Raw genomic sequence first — 20,783 nt, forward strand, 5'->3', positions numbered from 1 at the left:
TGGAACCCACTAATACTGCTACTGATTCAGAGGTCAAGATGGGTCTAGTCCTAGGTTCGGGGCTATACCAGTCCTGTCCCCAGACTGCACCCTGGATTCCAACCCTGGTGTCACAGGCCTTTCTTACTGACCTTCTCATTTTTTTTCAGCTGGAAAATGCTCTTGTCCATCTTTTGGGGTGTTCTGATGTTCTAGAACTTGTCCAGAAATTAAAATACTATAAAGTAAAATAAAAAAAAAGAAAAACTAGAAAAACATGTGAAATATACCATTTGAAAAACAAGTGACCTGGAAAATAGATCCAGAAGAGAGAAATTAAAAATTATTGGTCTATGTGACAGTTATGATAAAAAAAAGATGCTGGACATCATCTTTTAAGAAATTATCAAGGAAAATTGTCCTGATATTCTAGAACCGGAGAGTAAAACAAAATTAAAAGAATCCACCAATCCTCTCCTGAAAGAGATCCCAAAATAAAAACTCCTAGGAATATTATAGCCAAATTCTAAAAATCCTAGGTCAAGGAGAAAATATAGCAAGCATCCAGAAAGAAACAGTTCTATTGAAGCCACAGTCAGGATACCATAATATTTAGCAGCTTCTACATCAAACGACCAGAGGCCTTGGAATATGATTTTCTGAAGAGCAGTGGAGTTAAGATTATAACCAAGAATCATCTACCCAGCAAAAGTAAGTATAATACTTCAGAAGAAAGGTGGTTATTCATTGAAATAAAGAATTTTAAGACATTTGTGATGAAAAAACCAGCATTGAATGGAAATTTTGATTTTCAAATACAGGAATGGAGAAGCATAAGGAGGTAATCATGAAAGTGATTTAATAAGGTTTATCTGTTTACATCCCTTCTTGGGAGAATGACACTTGTAACTCATAAGAATTTTCTCATTATTACGGCAGTTACAAGGAATATATATATATATATATATATATATATATATTATATATATATATATATATATACATACATACATACATATAGACAGAGGACAGAGATGTGAGTTGAATATGAAAGGATAATATTTTTTAAATGATTAAATTAAGGAGTTAGGAATATACTGGGTGAAAGGGAAAAGGAGAATTGGAATGATGCAAATTATCTGCCAACAAAATGAGTCAAGAAAAAAACTTTTGCAGTGGAGGGGTAGAGGTGGAGGAGAGGGTAAAGGAACCTTGCTCTCATCAGAATTGGCTCAAGGAGGAAATAACATACATCCTCAACAGAGTTTAGATAGATTTGTATATCTTACCCTACAGGAAAATAGGAGGTGAATGGGATATGAGAAGGGGGGAGGGTGATGAAAGTGATGATATTTCAGGGAAGAGAGTATTCAGTACCAAAATACTTTGAGAAAGGACAAAATTAAAGGAGAGGATAAATGGGGGAAAATACAATTAGCAATAGTATTTATAAAAAGAATTTAGAAGCAAGTTTCTAGGAGGAAGGTCTCATTTCTCAAACAGAGGGACCCAAGTTAAATTTATAAAAAAGTAAGAGCCAACCCCCAATTAATAAATGATCAAAAGATATGATCTGTGCCCAAAAGTCTATACATTCATGCATGCCCTTTGACCTAATAACACTACTACTTGGCATGAATACAGCAGCTCTCTGCTCAGGAAAAAAAAGAAATTGAGAGGATGTCTATCAATTACGGATGTCTCAATAAATTGTGCTGTGTATTTATGAAGGCACATTATTTTTCTATAGGAAATGATGAACAGGATGTTCCCAGGAGGGAAAAAACCCTGGAAAGTAATCCATGAACTCAAGCAAAGTGAAATGTACTGTATACAGAGTAATAGTAATGTCCTGAGATGACTAGGTGTGAATGACTGCTATTCTCAGTAGTACTATCATCCACAAGTACTCTGAAAGACTTCTGATGAAAAATACTCTCCATACCCAGAGAAAGAACAAATTAAAGCATTCTCTCTTTTTTCTCTGTCTCTCTCTGTTTCTGTCTCTATCTTTAAACAATTTTCCTTGAGGGTTTTTATTTTAATTGGAGTGGGAAATCTATGTTTTATTTTCTCACAACTTGACTTTTATAGAAATGTTTAGCATAACTTCACAGGAAGTTTCTTAATTGTGATTAGGGATAAGAGAGAAAACCTACAACTCAAACATTTTAGAAACAAATGTAAAAAAAATTTGAATGTAACTGGAGAAAATATTAAACAAAAAAAAAACAAAATAAGAAAAAAAGATTATATCCAAGACCATGTAGATAGAAAGCAAGTTCAGGTTCCTGCATAAGATTGTGCATCAGAAGTATGAAATATTAGTGATCAAAGATTTTATTTATTTATTCTGATATTTCTTTTCCCTCTCCTTCCATTGACAACAAGGAAGCTCATAGCTTCATGCTTTTCTTCAGTGCTCATTTCAACTTACACCAAGTGGGCGATTCATCAAGAAGGAAAACTGTTACTCTGGGCCTGATTCTTGCCAATAAGTGCCACTAATTACTGAATTTGAGATGACTACAGCCTTGGGAAAAAAATGATTATTACATCTTAAAATGTATGATTAGACTAGAAGAATGTAACTCAGAATTTGAAACCTTTTCTTGGGAAAATTCAAATTTCAAAGGTTTTGGAGGAAATTGAGTAGAATTACAATGGATTCAAATTTTCTTATTAGAAATCACTTCATAAATGATGAGCAATTTTCAGTAACTATATTCTCATAAAAATACAAAACATTAATGATTAAGAAAGATGAAATTATCTAAAATGACTAAACTGAAGATATAAGGAACTTACTTGTTCATTTAGTTAAAAAAAATCCATACATTATAGGACCAAGTGCAAGAATGGAATTTTAGGCTTTATTGGAGGATGAGAGAGAACAATAAAACTGAGAATAAAGTCTAGTTCATGAAGAATGAAAAGGACTTTGAAAACATCATGTTGATTTGTTTTTATATTGATAAAAGCAAGCAGTGAATGATATAAAGTACCTTATATAAAGTACTTTGTAAGTTGTAAATTTTAAAGATCTCTTGATTTGTGGTGGTGGTGGTGGTGGTGGTGATGATGTAAAATTCCTGCACAGGGTCAATAATAGTATAATAATAAATAATCAAAGAGAAAAGTTTGAGATATTCTATTATTCTTATTAATTGCCAAAGAGACTGTTCTTTGAACTTAAGAAGAAACATAAGGGCTCACAAAAAAATTCAAAAAGAAGAAAGAAGCAGAGTATCTAGGTACTCTTGATACATTCTTGAATAAACTCTACCCTAAGATATGAAATGAATTTAGGAATATAATTGCCAACTGTCTGTTTGAGATCTTCAAAAGAATAATAGGTAATGGAAATTGTTTTTCATAACTGAATAAAGGCAGATGAGAATAGTAAGCTTGACTTAGAATCCCAAAAATCTAGGTTAAAATTGTGCATCTGAAACAGTAGCTGTGTGGCCAAGGGCAACTCAAAACTTCACTGAGAGATAACCTTAAATGAATTATCTGCTAAATTATTGGTGGCTTTTCACTCTCCTGGGGGTCAGGTTGGTTCTTCCAAATATAAAAGCAAAGATTTCTAAATAGGAAGCTTTACAGGGACACATAGTGTCCTGAATGTATGGTAACATGTCTTTAATAGCCAAATAGACACATCTGGAGGACAGGAAAAATTTGCCCAGATTTTATAACTCACAAGCTTCATAATATTCAAATTCCATATGGTATAATAAACTAATATGGAATTATTAGAACTAGTCTCAAGTGAATGAATAAAAGGATCTAAGCAGGTAATTATAATACACACAAGGATGGCTTTACACAGAGCTTTTAAAGTGTTGACTAATGTTTCAATGCTCTTGTGACTTTGGGAGCTATGAACACAATTCCCATTATGTAAGTTAAGCAACCAAAGTCTTAGAATTCAATATTAGAGAGGATTAGACACTGGAGGAAGGGCAGAACTGCTGAATTCTCAAACATTATTCAATTCATATATATATATATATATATATATATATATATAAATGAGTGTTACTTATACTGTGGACATTAATATGATATATTTCTTTCTAATAAATATATGATATAGAAATATGTTTATTCATGAATTTGAGCAATGTTTGAGTGTGTATATATATGTATACATGTATATATGTGAATATATGTATAATAAGATCTTTTAGATATAACCTATAGAAGAAACTTTCTTAATTTTTTCCATGTGCAACCGATTTTTATCCAAAAAATTTATATGTGACCTCTGGGTATACGTCTATTAAATAAGCACACAAATAAAATATTTATTGATAATTAATCATAATTTTGTGACCCCCCACATTGAGTTAAAAGATTCAATATGTAGTTGTGAACCATAGTTTTAGGAGCTAGGCTATAAAATATTCATATATTATATATAATATTTATAAGTATATACATATACATACACACATATATGTTTGTATGTCCAAATATGTACAAATGCGCATACTACTTGTATATTATGTTTCTTCTAAATTCATATATTTTTGCATCTTTTAGATATACATTTATCAAATGTATCTATGTGTATACATAAATATATATATATATATATATATATATATATATATAATCCCTGTATGTTTACATACATTTATTCAGAATATTTTAAAAAAATATATCCATTTTAAAATTACATCTATTTTGGACTACATCTATGATTTCATTTGTTAGAGAACTCCTACTGGTAAACTTGTTTTATCAATATAAATCATCACCTTTGCAACTCACAATCTTGATATTTTCCTAAAGCACTCAGTGGTAAAGCTATGTTATAATGCAACATCCCACATCTATGAATTTCCTCATCCCCACCTTCCCAATCTCTGCAAATGAGCTTGAAGAGTTATCTACATGTATATTTTCTTAAGGGCCAAGCTTAGTTATTGGAATTTACAACATTCAGTTTTCATTATTGTAATATCACTGTTCTTTCCATTTAATTCTCATAGTTATTCCTTGTGTATAATATTCCCCTTGTTTTTCTTCATTTTTCATTAATTTATATGTCTTCCCATGGTCTACTGTACTCATTACATCTATCTTTTCTTAAAACGCAGAAATATCTCATTACATTTATTATTTGTTTACATAATACCCAACTGGTAGAAGTCTACTTTGTTTTTAATTTCTATCACAAAAAGAGAACTACCATTTTTTTTATTTTGTTTTGGTGTGTGTGTGTGTGTGTGTGTGTGTGCACAATTTCAAATAGAATGGACATTTAATTGATTGACTCATTATAAGTTAGATTCTTCCTATTTATTTAATGAAATGAAATGTCTTTCCATCATCTATTCTAAAAGTCAGCTTGGTATATCTTGGGCTTGTCCTTAGTGCAATTTAATCTTGTCTTGATCATTTCCTAGCTGTATAATTTTGGGGCAAGCTATTGAACTCTCATTTTGCTTATCTGTAAAGTAATAGCATGTACCTCAAAAAATATTTGGATGATACTTTCCCTACATGTCAACATACTATTAGTATTACATATATCTGTATTTAAACCTATTTTCTTTCCTGTAAGAGTATAAGTTCCTTGAAGATAAGGACTCTTTTGTCCTTATATCCCCATCTTTTTGCCTGGAAAACAAGTGGTTACTTTCTGAATGTTTTTGAATTGAAGGATGGATGAATTGATATGAGAAATATAAATATAATTGGCATTTGCATTTCTAAGGCTTTTTATTAATGTATAATCCAAAAACAAGTAAACTGGAATAATATAACTTTTGCAATATCACACAGGGAATAAGCAACAAAATTATCAAATGGCATATGCATAGTGCTTTTATATTTGCAAAATACCTGCTACACATTATCTTATAAGAGACTCCCAATAATCCTGAGAGGTGCCCACTAGCACCTACATTTTTTATTCCTACTAGATATAAGTATCTATTTTGTATTTCTGTTTGTCTGTTTGTTGGTATATATAAATATATTCCTTACAGAAATACCTTACAGAAGGTGACCTCTTTGAAAGCAAAAAGCTTTTTTTAACTTAATCATTATATGACTGTCTTTTTATACCCAGTCTGGAAAATAGTACGTAATTAATGAATTCTTGTTAATTGATTCATTAAATTGAGAGGAGCCATTAAAAATTTTCCTAAATATTAAAATGCTTTGTATACATTGAAGTTCATATGCATGTCATTTCAATAATAATTATTATTAAAGATTATTATTAAAGTGCTACTTTTATAATGCCCAATAGATGTGAGTATTACAGAGAGTTCAGCAATGGGATTGATTTACATTAAATATTGGTATATTTTATATTTAACAAATATTTAAGAAGCCATTTTTGATTTGTATATTTACATAGTGTGTACATGTATTTATGTTTTGACTTGGGGCTTGAACTGAAAGTTACATTACCCACACCACACTAGCTTCTTCTTTACAAATATTGTACAGATTTATTGCTCACAAACTACATTTTCAGTCTGATTTATTATAAAATAAATTTTTAAAGAACAAAGAAAAAAAGAAGTGATACATTTTTTAAAATAAAATAAAATAAAAATTTGCCTTTAGGCCATCTTGCAGATTTGTAATTCAGTAGAACATAAAAATTCATGACTTTGGTTTATACAAACAAGCCAATCAATTTCCTGAGTGGAGGTGGGACTCCAGAAAGAGTAGCTTAGTGCATTAAATAAGGTTTTCAGAAGCTCCCTAGTTATTTGCAAACCACACTTAAGTTTAAACTTAATATTTTGAACCTAGAGAAAGAGCTTACATAAACTAGTCTCATCTGTCAAATAGATGGTTCTCAAGAACATTTTAATAGCATGGGTCTTAGAACTGGCTGTGAAAACTAGTTAAGTCTAAAGGATATTGGGGAAATTCATATAAAGCTCAATTTCACCTGTGAAATCATTACCTAGGTACAAATGTCAGTGGTATGATATCCAGCAGAGAATAAAAGGTTGAGAAGACACTACTGGAGACACTAGACATGTGTTATATCATTCTACTATTAACTTATTTCTCTTATATTTTATTAATTTCTTTTTTATTTTTAAATATCACCATGATTTCCCAAATCCATTCCTCTCTAAAATAAATCCTGCTCCAAAACAAAGAGTAAATTAAAGAAAACCTAAGCTTTGGTAATGTCCAATGATGCATTTATTCTATACTTCTAGGTCATAATCTCTTTAAAAAGAGAAAGGAGTGATTCAGATTATAGATCATTTTACACAGAACGTTGTACCACAGAGTGCATGTAACATGACAACTTTGCAAACAGCTCTACTATTAAAATAGAATTTTTCTTCAGGATATGGCTCAACCATTTAAAAATCCAATTAAATTGACAAAACCCACAAAAATAGAATGTTTCAGGTTGACTTGTGACAGTGTTTTCCATAATTTAAATGCATATAGAAGGACAATATATGCCATATATGACAACCCGAGTATAGCTAATTCTCAGATTTAAGTAAAACAATTTTGACTGAATAAATGATAAATAAAAACAAATGAACATATAAATAGTTGTAAACAAAATTCTCTTATTGATAAGTAGTAAATATTCTAGATATAAGAATATAGGGCATGGAATTGAAGATCTGTGTCTACATTTTGTCTCCAACATTAATATGCTATGAGGCTATAGTCAAGACAGATAGTCTCATTTTATATTGCTTTCATGATGTAGAAAAAAATCAGTTGTAACATGCTCTGTGGCTACCCTGACTCATGGAAACCTGAATCAGTTGATAGAAACTACTCTGCCTCCCTTCTGAGTTCTAAATCCAGAGTAGAGCTGGAGTGGAGACATTTTTTTTTCAAACACCATTATCTTCAGATATATAAAAATATGCCCCACTAGTGTGTTACCCTTTCCCAACCATGACTATTTGCTGTTATCCATTAGTCATTCAGATTTAACTAGGTTTTTAACTAGGTTAACTAGGTCAGATTTATTATATAAATAAATATATATGTAGATGTATAATATATTTACATATAGTTTAGCAAATGGAATTTCATTTAGTATAAAACAAGCCTGATAAACTCTCTCACAAATATATACAAGTTTCAAAGGAAAATGGACTCCACATTTGAGTTGTTGTTCATTTGTTTTAGTCATGTCTAACTTTTTGGGACGCTGTTTGGAGTTTTCTTCCTGATCCTAGGTCTGGTGCTCTTTTGCACCATCTAACTATATCTTTGAAGACAAGCAAAAAAGATCAACTCAAAGCTCCCAGTTTCTGCAAGTTCTTTTCTCCTTTGTGTATGGTACTCATGAAGTTCCCATTACATAAGGCATAACTTTTATGCTGAACTCCATATGGAATTTTGCAGCAGTATTTCCTTAATATATGTAGCTTTTTCTCTGCTCCCAATGCAACCACTATACCAACTATTTCAAGATAGTGATGAGAAATATGAAATACTTTTAATTGCTCACAAGTCCTCAAGGAGGAAGATCAAGGAAAAGGCTCCTTTCTTCCCCTTATATGTGAGGCCTTTGCAGGGGATTTGTTACAGATTTCCTTTATGATAGCATATTTCTGGGTTGCAAACCCATTTTCTATGTAATAGAAATCCTATATGACATGAAGAGTTTCTTCAGCTAATCTGAACACATTTCTGTGTGCCATCATTTCATCCTGTGACTTTCAAGAACTTCTAAATTGATCAAAGATTAAAAAAAATCTACGGCCTATGATTGATTGATTGATGTCTAATTCTTATTCATACTTCTTGATTGATTGATTGTTTTTACCAGATAAAGGTATCAGTGTGTAGCATCTTGTCACTTACCTTAAGTGGGCTATGATAATTGATTGACTGACTCAAGAGATTCACACCCTTTTGAAATAACATTTACTTTGTCTACTCCATAGTACTTTGTACTTTATAAAGTGTATATGAATGTGACCTTACTTATATACATATATATAATATCCATTATATTATAAATAACATAATTATAGGCACAAAAAGAAAAATGACAATTATGATAATAATAATTAAGATATGATAATAATTCTTCTCACAAAGTCCAATCCATCATCTGTGTTGTGAGATTATACCCTGGGGGTGACAGTGACAAAATAAGGGAAGCCCAAGCATAGTGATATCCAGCAAAGACTGTATGTTTTTGAGACTACTAAAAAGAAAGCAGCTATTGGGGCCTGGCAAGAACACTAAAATACTTTTTTCCTATTGGGTCTTGCTACTATCACTGATTATGTTGGCACCTCAGGCATCGTGATGAAATTGCTCCTATGAATCTATGAAATAGTTTGGCCAGCATAGCATTGCAAGCTGTTCCTGCACAGAATAGTCATAATGATCTGTTGACACAGAGGACAATGGAGCAAGTTGCTCTCTTTTGTGTTCTATTATCACATTGGAATGAGTCTGGAGTACCAGCATATGCCCCATTAAGAATGATTCAGTATAGATGATACTTACCACTTAAGTGTACAAAACATGAGTACACATGAAATGAAATGAGGATGTTAATAGTTGCATATTATGTGAGTACTATATCAAAACACAATTGGAAACAGTTGAAAGTGAGTGCATCATTTTTTCCCCATTGGTACCCTGAGCTTTAAGTTACACATCAACATATTCTCAAACAACACTAGGAAATAAAAAAACAATAATAGCAACAATTCCATTCACTAACCTCAGCTAGATGAAATAAGATATCAATTAAAGCAGCCATTAAAATCTGAAAAGGGAAAACTTGAAAAATCTGAGGTCATTGAAAGCTTCAGTTCACCAGTCACCAAGTTTTTATTTAGTGCCGACTCAAAAATTATACTTAAAAATGAAAGGAATAAAAAAAAAAACAAATTTGTAGTTCAGATGACTTTGAAAAGTACATACATTTAGAAAAGAATTATGAAAAAGATCTTTTTGAGTTTGATGTGATGAATTAATGCAAATGGCAGAGCAATTGCAATACAAATACACACATATTTATATATACATGTATATATATATATATATATATATAATACATACATATCTGTATATATACAATATACATATATATGGGATATGCTATAGACAGGAATTGAATACAAATCTAATACAAGTGGCTGGTCAGAGTAGTGAAAATTAGATAAAGGGCATCAGAAGACAACATATGTATGTAGGTAACAGGTACAGAAGAATACATGAATTATTGCCCAATTGAAATGGGAGGAAAGCTTTGGAAAGTCAAGAGGACATCTGCTAGCAAAACAAAAGAAAAATCTGAGAAGAGACATCTCATAAATTTTAGAGAGTGGTCTTTTTAAATCTTAAGCCAAATGTATTGAACTTGATCTTGACACCACGGCATAGTGGATAGAAATCTGGCATTGTATTTAGGAAAAATAGGCAACAGGTGCATTTTTTTCGAAAAAAAAATTTGATACCATTTTAATCAGTTATTTTCTTAACTTTTTAAAATTTTGAAAGCCCAATTCTTTCCTTTTCCTAGTCCTTGCCTCATTCATTGAGAAGGCAAGTAATATTGTATCAGTTATACATGTGAAATATAAGAATATTTCTTATTCTTATGCTGCAAAACATGCTGCATAACACACAACCACACAACCACACAAAAAAGAGTAATGTAAAAAAGTTTGCTTCAGTTTGCACTTAGAACTCATCAGTTTTCTCTCTGGAAGTGAATTGCATCTTTAATCACATGTTCTTTAAAATTTCTGTGGATCATTGTACCAATCAGAGTAGTTATTTTTTTCACAATTAAAAATCACTTCAATATTGCTATTTCTCTGCGCAATGTCCTCCTGGTTTCATTTGTTTCCTTGAGCCTCATTTCATATAATTCTTCTCAGGTTTTTTTAAACTATTCCTTTCATCATTTCTTAGAACACAGTAGTATTCCATCACAATCACATACCAAAATGTATTTAGTCATTCCCCAGTTGATGGATATCCCCTTCAATTTTCAATTTTTTGCTACTACAAGCACTTGCCTGCTACAAATTTTTTTCTTTTAATCTATCTACCAACCTATCTGCCTGCCTATCTATCTATCTAATCTATTTTATTTCTTCTTTCCATTTTCCTATGATCTCCTAATTTCTTTAAGATCGGACACCTTTGTGTCCAAATCATATATCCATTTTGACCTTATCTTAGTATATTGTATGAGATGTTACTATATGCCTTGTTACCATTAGAATGTTTTCCACCATTCAGAGAAATTTATTTTTGGTCAGGAGGAGAGTTCTTACACCCCCCTCCCCATCTTGGATTTTGGTGGTTCTCACATAGTAGATTATTATGGTTTATCCATTATGGTATATTACATGCCTAATATATTCCACTGCTGACACACTCTATTGCTTAGCCATGATCAGTTTGTTTTGTTCATTACTTCTTTATGATATAGTTTGAAATCTGGTACTACTAGATTGCCTTTCTTCATATTTCTTCTCAATGAGTTCCTTTATAATCTTGTTCTTTTGTTCTTCCAAATGAATTTTGTTATTGTTTTTCTAGTCCTATAAAACAGTTATTTAGTAGGTTGATTAGTATTGCATGAAATAAATTAATTAATTTAGATAGAATTATCATTTTTATTATATTGGCTGTATTTATGAGCAAAATGTTTTATAATTGTGTTCATATATTACTGGTTTTGTCTTGGTAGATAGAGTCCCAAGCATTTTACAGTCTGTACTTATGATAGATGAAACATCTCTTTTCATGCTTTCACTTATCACTCTATTTTCCCTCATAGCACACTTACAACAGTACCATTTCTTTCTTTTCCATATCCTATTTTTCTGAACAATAGCATTTCTGAAACTCTGTTCTATTGTTAACACAGTCTTTCATTTCACATCAATGCTCTTCCCATAAAATTTCTTTCCAAGGAATATTTTTATATATTCTTTACTCATTCATATGCACATCATTCTCCACCCTACATTCCTATCCCTTATTCATACACCCTTCACCAAAAAAGATACAAGTTCTTTCAGGCAGTTCTGTTTCATCATTTTAATTATATCTTCAGATACCAGCACTATCTAGTACATAGTTGAAGACTGTGTATTTAATTGATTTGAAAATGTATTTCAGAAAATATTCTGTAACTTACAATCTTTAGTGAGTTATGTGGAGGCAATGAGGTTAAATGATTTGCCTGATCTTATATTATATACTCAAATGCTTTTCCCCATTCTTAGAATACATACCTTTCTCATCTCTACCTACTGATTACACTAACTTTCTTTTAAATCTCAACTGAATCAATCCCTCTTAATTCTAGTGCCTTACCTCTCTTGATTATTTCCTATTTATCTTGCATGTAGCTTGTTTGTAGATCTTTGTTTGCTAGTTCTCTTTTTTAATTAGCTTATGAACTCCTTGAGGTCACAAGGAGTCAAGAAAAAAATACAATAAACCAAAAGAATGCTTGAAAGAAAAATGTCTATTACTCTATACACAAAACCCTATTTAAAATAAAAATAAACATATTAAATTATAAATAATTTTCTTGGATTTCAACTTTTTACTTTTAATGTTATAGTTTCAATTTTTACAGATTTTGGAAAATAACATGAAATAAGGGAATTCAGACCTCTGAATCAGAAGGGACCTTGATTTGAATCTGAACCACATTTACTATGTGGTGATAAGTGAGTCACTTGATTTCTTGGTGAGTCAATTTCTGCAAATCTGCAAGCGAGACTAATAATAGCAACACTCTCAGTCTCACAGGGATATTGCCAGTTTCTAATAAGTATATATATATATATATAATATACATTCATATATACATGATTACTTTATAGGGCATAACTGCATAAATATTAGGTATTTTATGTGTCTACATAGAGAAATATATGTATATACATTTATGTATACATATACACACATATGTGTGTAAGATACATAGACACAAAGAAAAACTGCTCATGAGCTAAATCTAAAAATAACAATATCCATTTCACAATTCACATGTGATATATTATTTTATGATCTCACCATATATTACAAGTATTGATTCATCATAATTTGAATTGAACACAAATTATTTTAGCTGTACCATAGAAAAGTGGGAGCCAGACCCTGTTTTATTTCTGAATAATAAAATGGGATGTTTGTTTCTCACCCTTTTCTCTTCTACAAGGACATCAAGGAATAAAATTAATTAGTGAAAGCATCATTTTTCTCCCACGTATTGATTCCTATATTTTGACATTGTTTCTAAAGACATATTTCTTGAGCTCCACCTACATTTTATTATTTTAATTCATGTAACTTTATCATGCTTGGCACTCTTAGCCTGCTTTTTTTTTTGGCAGAAGGCAATCAGAGAAATCTAATAAATACTCTAAATAAAATGTAAAAGCCACAAGCCACAGAAATGTTTCAGAGAAGTGAAAGAATCTAGAGGCATTGGTATAAGGATACTCCCTATTTCAGTGATGATTTTGTCTAATTTTATGATGAGACACAATAAAAGTGAAACAAAAGTTTTGAGACTGAAGACAAAGAAAATGTTAGTCAGTATTAGGAACTGCTATCGGAAGTCAGGAATCTTATAGACAATCTAATCATGATCCTCCTTAGCTAACTTTTCTTAACAACTGATACTCTCGCTGAACATTCTGTTCATTGGTTAGTACATTCTCCTCTTTATGTTCCAAAAGAGGGTTCTGAACTGCCAGCTACTTATGTGTAACCGATATTTCTCATTCTTAATTGCCCTCTGCCTATTTCTATCGGTTTTAAACTTAATTACCCCTTCCATCCTACACTCCAAATCCACCTGCTCTCTCCAGTGTGCCTTCTGAAATTCATGCTCCATAATGAAAAATAAAACATTATTTCATATTAAAACACTTCATTCCATTTTCTGGCCATCACTTAAAAATGACTTTGTACTGATGTATTTAGCTTACCATCTTTATAAATATCAGTTATACTTTTTTTCATATCTCCTACATACTGGTTACAGTAAAATAATTGCATTTATCCTTATTCTGCATTGCCATTTTAAATTCTTTCTCTATCATTTTTTCTAATCAACCTTTCTTTATTTAAGTCTCATACTATTGGAATGTAATTCAAATCCAGGTAGTTGAATCATCATGACTGTGATCAACTAACTCCTCTCCAGAGGAAGGGCGTTGTCCTTCCTTTCTCAATGAATTCAGTGAGCTGAATATATATATATAGCTGTCATTTTTCTCTTATCAAACTTCTATCCATCCTCACATAAGGACACTTCAATATGTATATTGATGAGCTCTCTAATACTTTAATTCACAAGTTCTTCATTATATTCAAATCCTCATGAACTACCCTTCTATCCACCTCTTCCTTATAAAAAGATGACCATATCCTTAAATGTGAATTACCCGTCTTCATAGTTAAATATTCCCAAATTCTTTAATCTGAGAATATTTACCATTTTGATTTTATTATCTTTAAGAATCCCTAACCTTGTTATCCCTTTTCAATGAGATCTGTATTTTCTCTTTACTTCTGTTCTTTTTCATGTTATTACATATATACAGATTCCTTTTTCTCTCTTGACTCTTGATATACTAGCCCCAATTGATATTCTCTTCTGCTCTTAAATATTTTGCCCTACTGTTGATCATACTTTACTAAACCCTTTGAGGTGAAAACTCAAATAATTGAGGAAACAAGCATTCAAGCTTCTAAGCATTTCAACTTATTAAGTAATACATGCTCATTGCACAACAAATTAGGACCAAGTGTATCCTCACCTTTGCACTGCTCCCCAAATGGGGGGTATCAGATTTTTATGCATTAAATTAAATATATTGACAACTGTATACTATAATATATGCTTAGGTAATTTGATTTTTACTTGGGGGAAATATTAAGAACTTTGAAAAATGAGAGAGTGATTTTCAGGGTATGCAAGGAGGAAGAGTAAGCAGATGAACTTTCCCAGATATGAAACAGGGTATCACTCAATTCCCACAATTAAAAAACAGGTGGAATTTATAGGAAAAGGAAATTTGCCTCAAAATGGAGTCAGTTTTAAATAATAGTCAGTCTGATTCACACAATTCTCTAAAACTCAAATTTATGTTATACATAACACTTGATAACTTTGTTTCTATCAATTGTTATTGAAAGAAGATGGAGAAAATCCTGAATTCACACAATGTGTTGACGACAAATTTAGGTTATCTAATTTCTATGGAAGAGCAAGTAGCACAGTAGAAAATGCCAGACCTGAAATCAGGAAGATTCATCTAAAATCTGGCTTTAGAGATTAGCTATGTGATCCTGAACAAGTCACTTAGCCCAGTTTGCCTCCCTTCCCTCATCTGTAAAATGATTGGGAAAAGGAAATATTGAACCATTCCAACATGTTTGTCAAGAAAACCCTAAATGGGATCAGGATAAGTGGGGCATGACTATAAAAGACAGCACAACAATAATTTCAATGAAACCCACACTGTAGCAATGAACACACACACACACACACACACACACAAACCTATTTGTGATCGACAAATTTGCTGTTACACTCAACAACTGCTCTTCCACACCTTCTCTTTTTGTCTCAAGCTTCTCATTGTACTTGCATCTCTTACCCACTCAAGTAAGAACATCACCTATTATTCACAGAAAAGCTAGAGCTCACTCACCAAAATGGCACTATTTAAGTAAGTTATTTCCTCCTTTGTTAATCTGGGCAATCTAAATTTTTGCAAATATTCACCATTTCACTTAGATTATGGCAAAATAGCTTCTAATTATTGTTCTAATTCCCTCTTCATTGCAAAGTTTACCCTTTTCATTTTTGATACTAACAATTTGATTTTCTTCTTTCCTTTTTCTAATAAAAATAATAAAAGTTTATTTATTTTGTTGTTTTTTTTCCTATAAAACCAGCTCTTAGTTTTGTTTGTTAGTTCAATAGCTTTTTTTTTTTTACTTTCAATTTTATTAATTTCCCCTTTTATTTTCAGAATTTCAAATTTGGTATTTATTTGGAGATTTTTAATTTGTTCTTTTTCTATCTTTTTTTAGTTGCATGCTCAACTCATTGATCTTCTCTTTCTCTAGTTTATGCAAATAAATATCTAGAGTTATAAAAGTTCTGCCAATAACTGTTTTGGCAACATCCCATAATTTTTTTCATGGTGTCTCATTACTGTCATTCTCTTGAATGAAATTATTGATTGTGTCTATGATTTGATGTTTTACCCACTCTTTCTTTAGGATCAGATTATTTAGTTCCCAATTAATTTTTGGTTTATTTTTCCTTGGCTCTTTATTAATGTGATTCTTATTGCATCATGATCGAAAAAAGATGCATTTACTATTTCTGTCTTTCTGAATTTGATTTTGAGGTTTTATGCCCTAAGATATAGTCAATTTTTGTGTAGGTTCCATGAACTGCTAAGCAAACAAGTATGCTACTTTGTCTCCATTCAATTTTTTTCCAAAGGTCTATCATGTCTAACTTTTCTAAAATTCTATTTATCTCCTTAATTTCTTTCTTATTTATTTTGTGGTTTGGGTTAACTATTTCTAATAGAGCAAAGTTGAGATTCCCCACTAGTATAATTTTACTTTCTATTTCTTTTTGAAGCTTTCTTAACTCCTCTAGGAATTTGGATACTATACCACTTTGTGCATATATGTTTATTATTGATATTACTTCATTATCTATGATATCCTTTAGCAAAATGTAGTTTCATTCCTTATTTTTTAAAATTAGATCTATTTTGGTTTTTGCATTGATCTGAGATTGGGATTGCTACCCCTGATTTTTTTAACTTCGGTTGAAGCATAATAGATTCTGCTCCATCCTTTTACCTTTACTCTGTATGTACCACTCTGCTTTAAATGGTTTTTTTTTTTTGATAAACATTATATTTTAGAAGTTTGGCTTTTAATCTAATCTACTATTCACTTCTGTTTTATTAGAGAATTTATCCCACTCGCATTCAAAGTTAAAATTACTAATGCTGTATTTCCCACCATTTTATTTTCCCCAAGTTATATTTTTCTCTTTCCTTTCCCCTTACCCTTCTTTCCAGTGTTTTGCTTGTGACCATCTCCTTCAACAAACAGCCTATTCTTTTACAGCCTCTCCTACCTTTCTTATTTCTTTCTCCTTCTACTTCTGTTCTCCTTTCCATTAGCTTTCCTCTTTCCTTTCCCTTTCTTCCTCCTCCATCCCTATAGAGTGAGACAAGGTTTTTTATAAAATTAAATATTTGATATTCTGTTTTTGAGACAAATCTGATAAGATTAAGGTTCAGGCAATACACATCCCTTTCTCTTATTTCCCTCACTAGTAATAGGCCTTTTTTGACTCTTCATGTGATATAATTTTCTCAATTTTATCTCTTCTTTCCTCTTCTTCCAATACAATCCCTTTTTAAACCCTAATTTCTTTTTTTATATCATCACAATAAAGTCATACAATACCTATATCCTCTAAGTATACAGTTCTCAAGAGTTACATTCCATTTAAGGATGTAAACTTTTTAATCTTTAAAATAAGAACAGCTTTTTTCCTTTCCTATTTAACTTTTTATGCTACTCTTGAGTTCTAGTCTTTTCTGTTCAGTTCTGGTCTTGTCTTGAGAAATAAATGAAATTCACCTATTCCATTGAATGTTCACATTTTCCCCTGAATGATAATGCTTAATTTTGCTGGATAGTTGTTTCTTAGTTGAAATTCAAGCTCCTTTGTCCTTCAGAATATCATATTCCTGTCCCTTCAATGCTTTAAAGAGAAAGTTACTAGATATTTCAAGTGTAATTTCTGGCTGAATGTAGTATTTTCTCCTTCATCTGATAATTCTGAAATTCAACTGTAATAATCTTTGGAATTTTCATTTTGGGATCTCTTTCAGGAGATGGTTGGTGGATTCTTTTAATAGCTATTTTACCCTTTGGTTCGAAGACTTCAAGGCAATCTTCCTTAATGATTTATTGAAAGATGTTTTTTTAGGCTCTTTTTTTATCATAGTTTCAGGTAATCCAATAATTTTTAGATTGCTTTCCTGAATCTATTTTCATGTCAGTTGTACTTCCAATGAGATATTTTACATTTTTTCCTATTTTTTCTTTGTTTTTGTTTTGTTTGGCTGATTTTAGATACCTCATTGAGTCATTTGTACATTTCTAATTTTTAGTGAAGCATTTTCTTCAGTTAGTTTTTTTAAATCTCCTTTTGCATTTGGCCAATCAAACTTTTGAATGAGTTGTTTTATTGAATATTTTTTTTTCATTTTACAAATTCTGTTTTTCAAGGAGTTGTTTTTTTCCCATTCCTCCAGATCTATATTTAAGGAACTATATTCTTTTTTCATTTCAACAAATCTATTTTTGAAGGAGTTTTCTTCAGATAATTACTGTTTTTTTTCCCAAACTCTCCTGCAAAACGCTCATTTCCTTTCTCCATTTTCTTCTTTTTTTTATGATCCTTTTTTGAATTCTTCCAAGAGAGCCTTGTGAGATGGAGATCAACTCATATCACACTTTGAGGCTTTACCTGGAGACATTTTGCCATAAATGTCCTCTGGGTTTGAGGACTGTTTTTCTCTGAATCCATAAAATCTGTCTATTTTCGGAGCTCTTTTTGCTTTTTTGAATATTTTTTAAAGGTTGAGGTCTGCTCTTAGGGAAAAGGGGAAATTGTCCTCATCTTCCTCTATAGTGACAGTAGCATCATGATGCTCTTGGGCCAGTGCTGCTGATTTCCTTGCTGTGCTGGTTGGGTAATGCCAAGTTCCACATTATGCTAGAATCTAGGGGCACACTGTTTGCCTTCTTCAGTTGTGTTGGAAGTCTCACAGTTAGTCTGCTGATGCACTGGATTCTGAACCAGGACAGAGTAGCCAATGTATTTTGGCTAAGAGTCTCTCAGTAGATTTTCTTAGCATATGGAGATCTCGTTGCTCTGGGTCCCTGCATTGCACCTGTTCTGGGTTGCCCCTCCTGTGCCCAATTGAGACAGACCTTTCCTGAAGGTCTTTCAAAATATCTTCTGCTGAAAATTTGTTATACTCCAAATATTTGTGGGTTCTGTCACACCAAAATCAGTTCAGAAGCTTAATCTGGTATTGATCTGAAGAAAACCAGGAAGAACTCAGACAAAGATCTGTATATTCTCTGCCATCTTGGCTCTGCCTTTTCATAACCCTCATTTTTATTTCAGTATGATGCCACTGAAGTAGTACATTGGGCACCTGTATAATAATCTCTTCCAAATGATCATTCATTTCTTGTGAAGATCGCGTATTTTAAAATCAGTTGGAGTAAGGAATTCAGGTTAGGGGAAAATCGTCAGTCTTTATTCTCAGTGAAGATGGATCGGAGGTGGAAGAGAATTGGCGATAGCAATGTGTGCAGCTGAGTCAAGAAGCTAGCTAGACCAGCAGTCAAACGACCAGCAGCTACCAGCGTACAACCCAGGCCCAATCTCTCCCAGCTTCTCTTCCTGTCTCTCTCTCTCTGCCTCCACCCACCAAAATCGTCATTTCCTATACAACACATCAGGACTTGCACAGAGAGTGGGCAGGGACCATTCTTTATCCAATCATGTATATTAAGAGTATAGCCCAATTACTATTTAGCCTCACATACTTGGGACCTCAGTGCATCAACTCAAACCTCAGCCCATTACAATTTCTCATTTTAATGTGAGGAGTATGCACTATCATCTGGGGCAATACATTCTACTTTTTGGTAGCTTTAATAATTCAGAAAGCATTTTTATATTGAGCTGAAATCTGTGTTTTAGAAACTTTCTTCATTGCTCCCATTTCTGTACTCTAGGCCAATGCAAACCTATTTCATATTTCAGGGTTGTTTTTTTTGACCATGTTCATGTTCCTTCATTTTTTTTTTTAGTTTGACTATCTCAAGTTCTTTTAATTTGTTCTAGGATGATGAGTCTTCCAAATCTCTCCCTATTAAGAAGTCACACAATATGGGTCAAGGGAAGTTGACTTTTATTTACTGACTTTGGAATCATGGGACCTCACTCTGACACTTTCTATGTGATATGGAGAAGTCACTTACCCTACTTGAATGTCACTTTTTCCATCTGTAAAATGAGAAGATTGTACTAGATAACCTCTCAGTTGTCTTCTAGATATATAATATAGGCAACATATCAGTACATTTGTCTTTGCTGATTTCTCCCCTAACATGTAATACCAGGAACTGAATACAAAGAGTTATTCATCATAATAACTTTACTGATTCTACATCCCTATGGGAGTGGGTAGAGAAACTTTCCAAAATTACTATATCATGTGTTTATGTTTCAGAGGTGGGGGGGAGATAGGATACACAAAAGTTAAGGCTCCTGGCCAAATTACTACTGAGAACAAATACATCATTAGCATTACATAAGTGTGAAAGTTATGACGTGGCCTAATTCTCACAAAATGTTAATATCAAAAAATATTTCCTTCATACATGAAAGAAAGTTCATTGAAAAAGAGCCACTTTTTCTGATGCCAGTAACTTAGAAATGTATTGAAAAATAGAGCAAATAAAAGTGTTAGGTAAATAGCAAACTCTTCCAGCATGTAAGTCTTTCTTGAACTATTGACACATATTGACATTTCTCTAAATAATAGAATAAATTCCATAGAAACTTCTTTGTAATAAAGAGGTATTTATTGCCATGCAATGGACTTGGTACACTACAGAGCATTCATTACAGAAACATTAAACTGTGCAGTAAAGCAAATGTCAACAGTATTTACATGCTAGAAAAGATGGCT

The sequence above is a fragment of the Sarcophilus harrisii genome, chromosome 4 (genome assembly GCF_902635505.1).
Source record: "Sarcophilus harrisii chromosome 4, mSarHar1.11, whole genome shotgun sequence".
Taxonomy (NCBI): domain Eukaryota; kingdom Metazoa; phylum Chordata; class Mammalia; order Dasyuromorphia; family Dasyuridae; genus Sarcophilus; species Sarcophilus harrisii.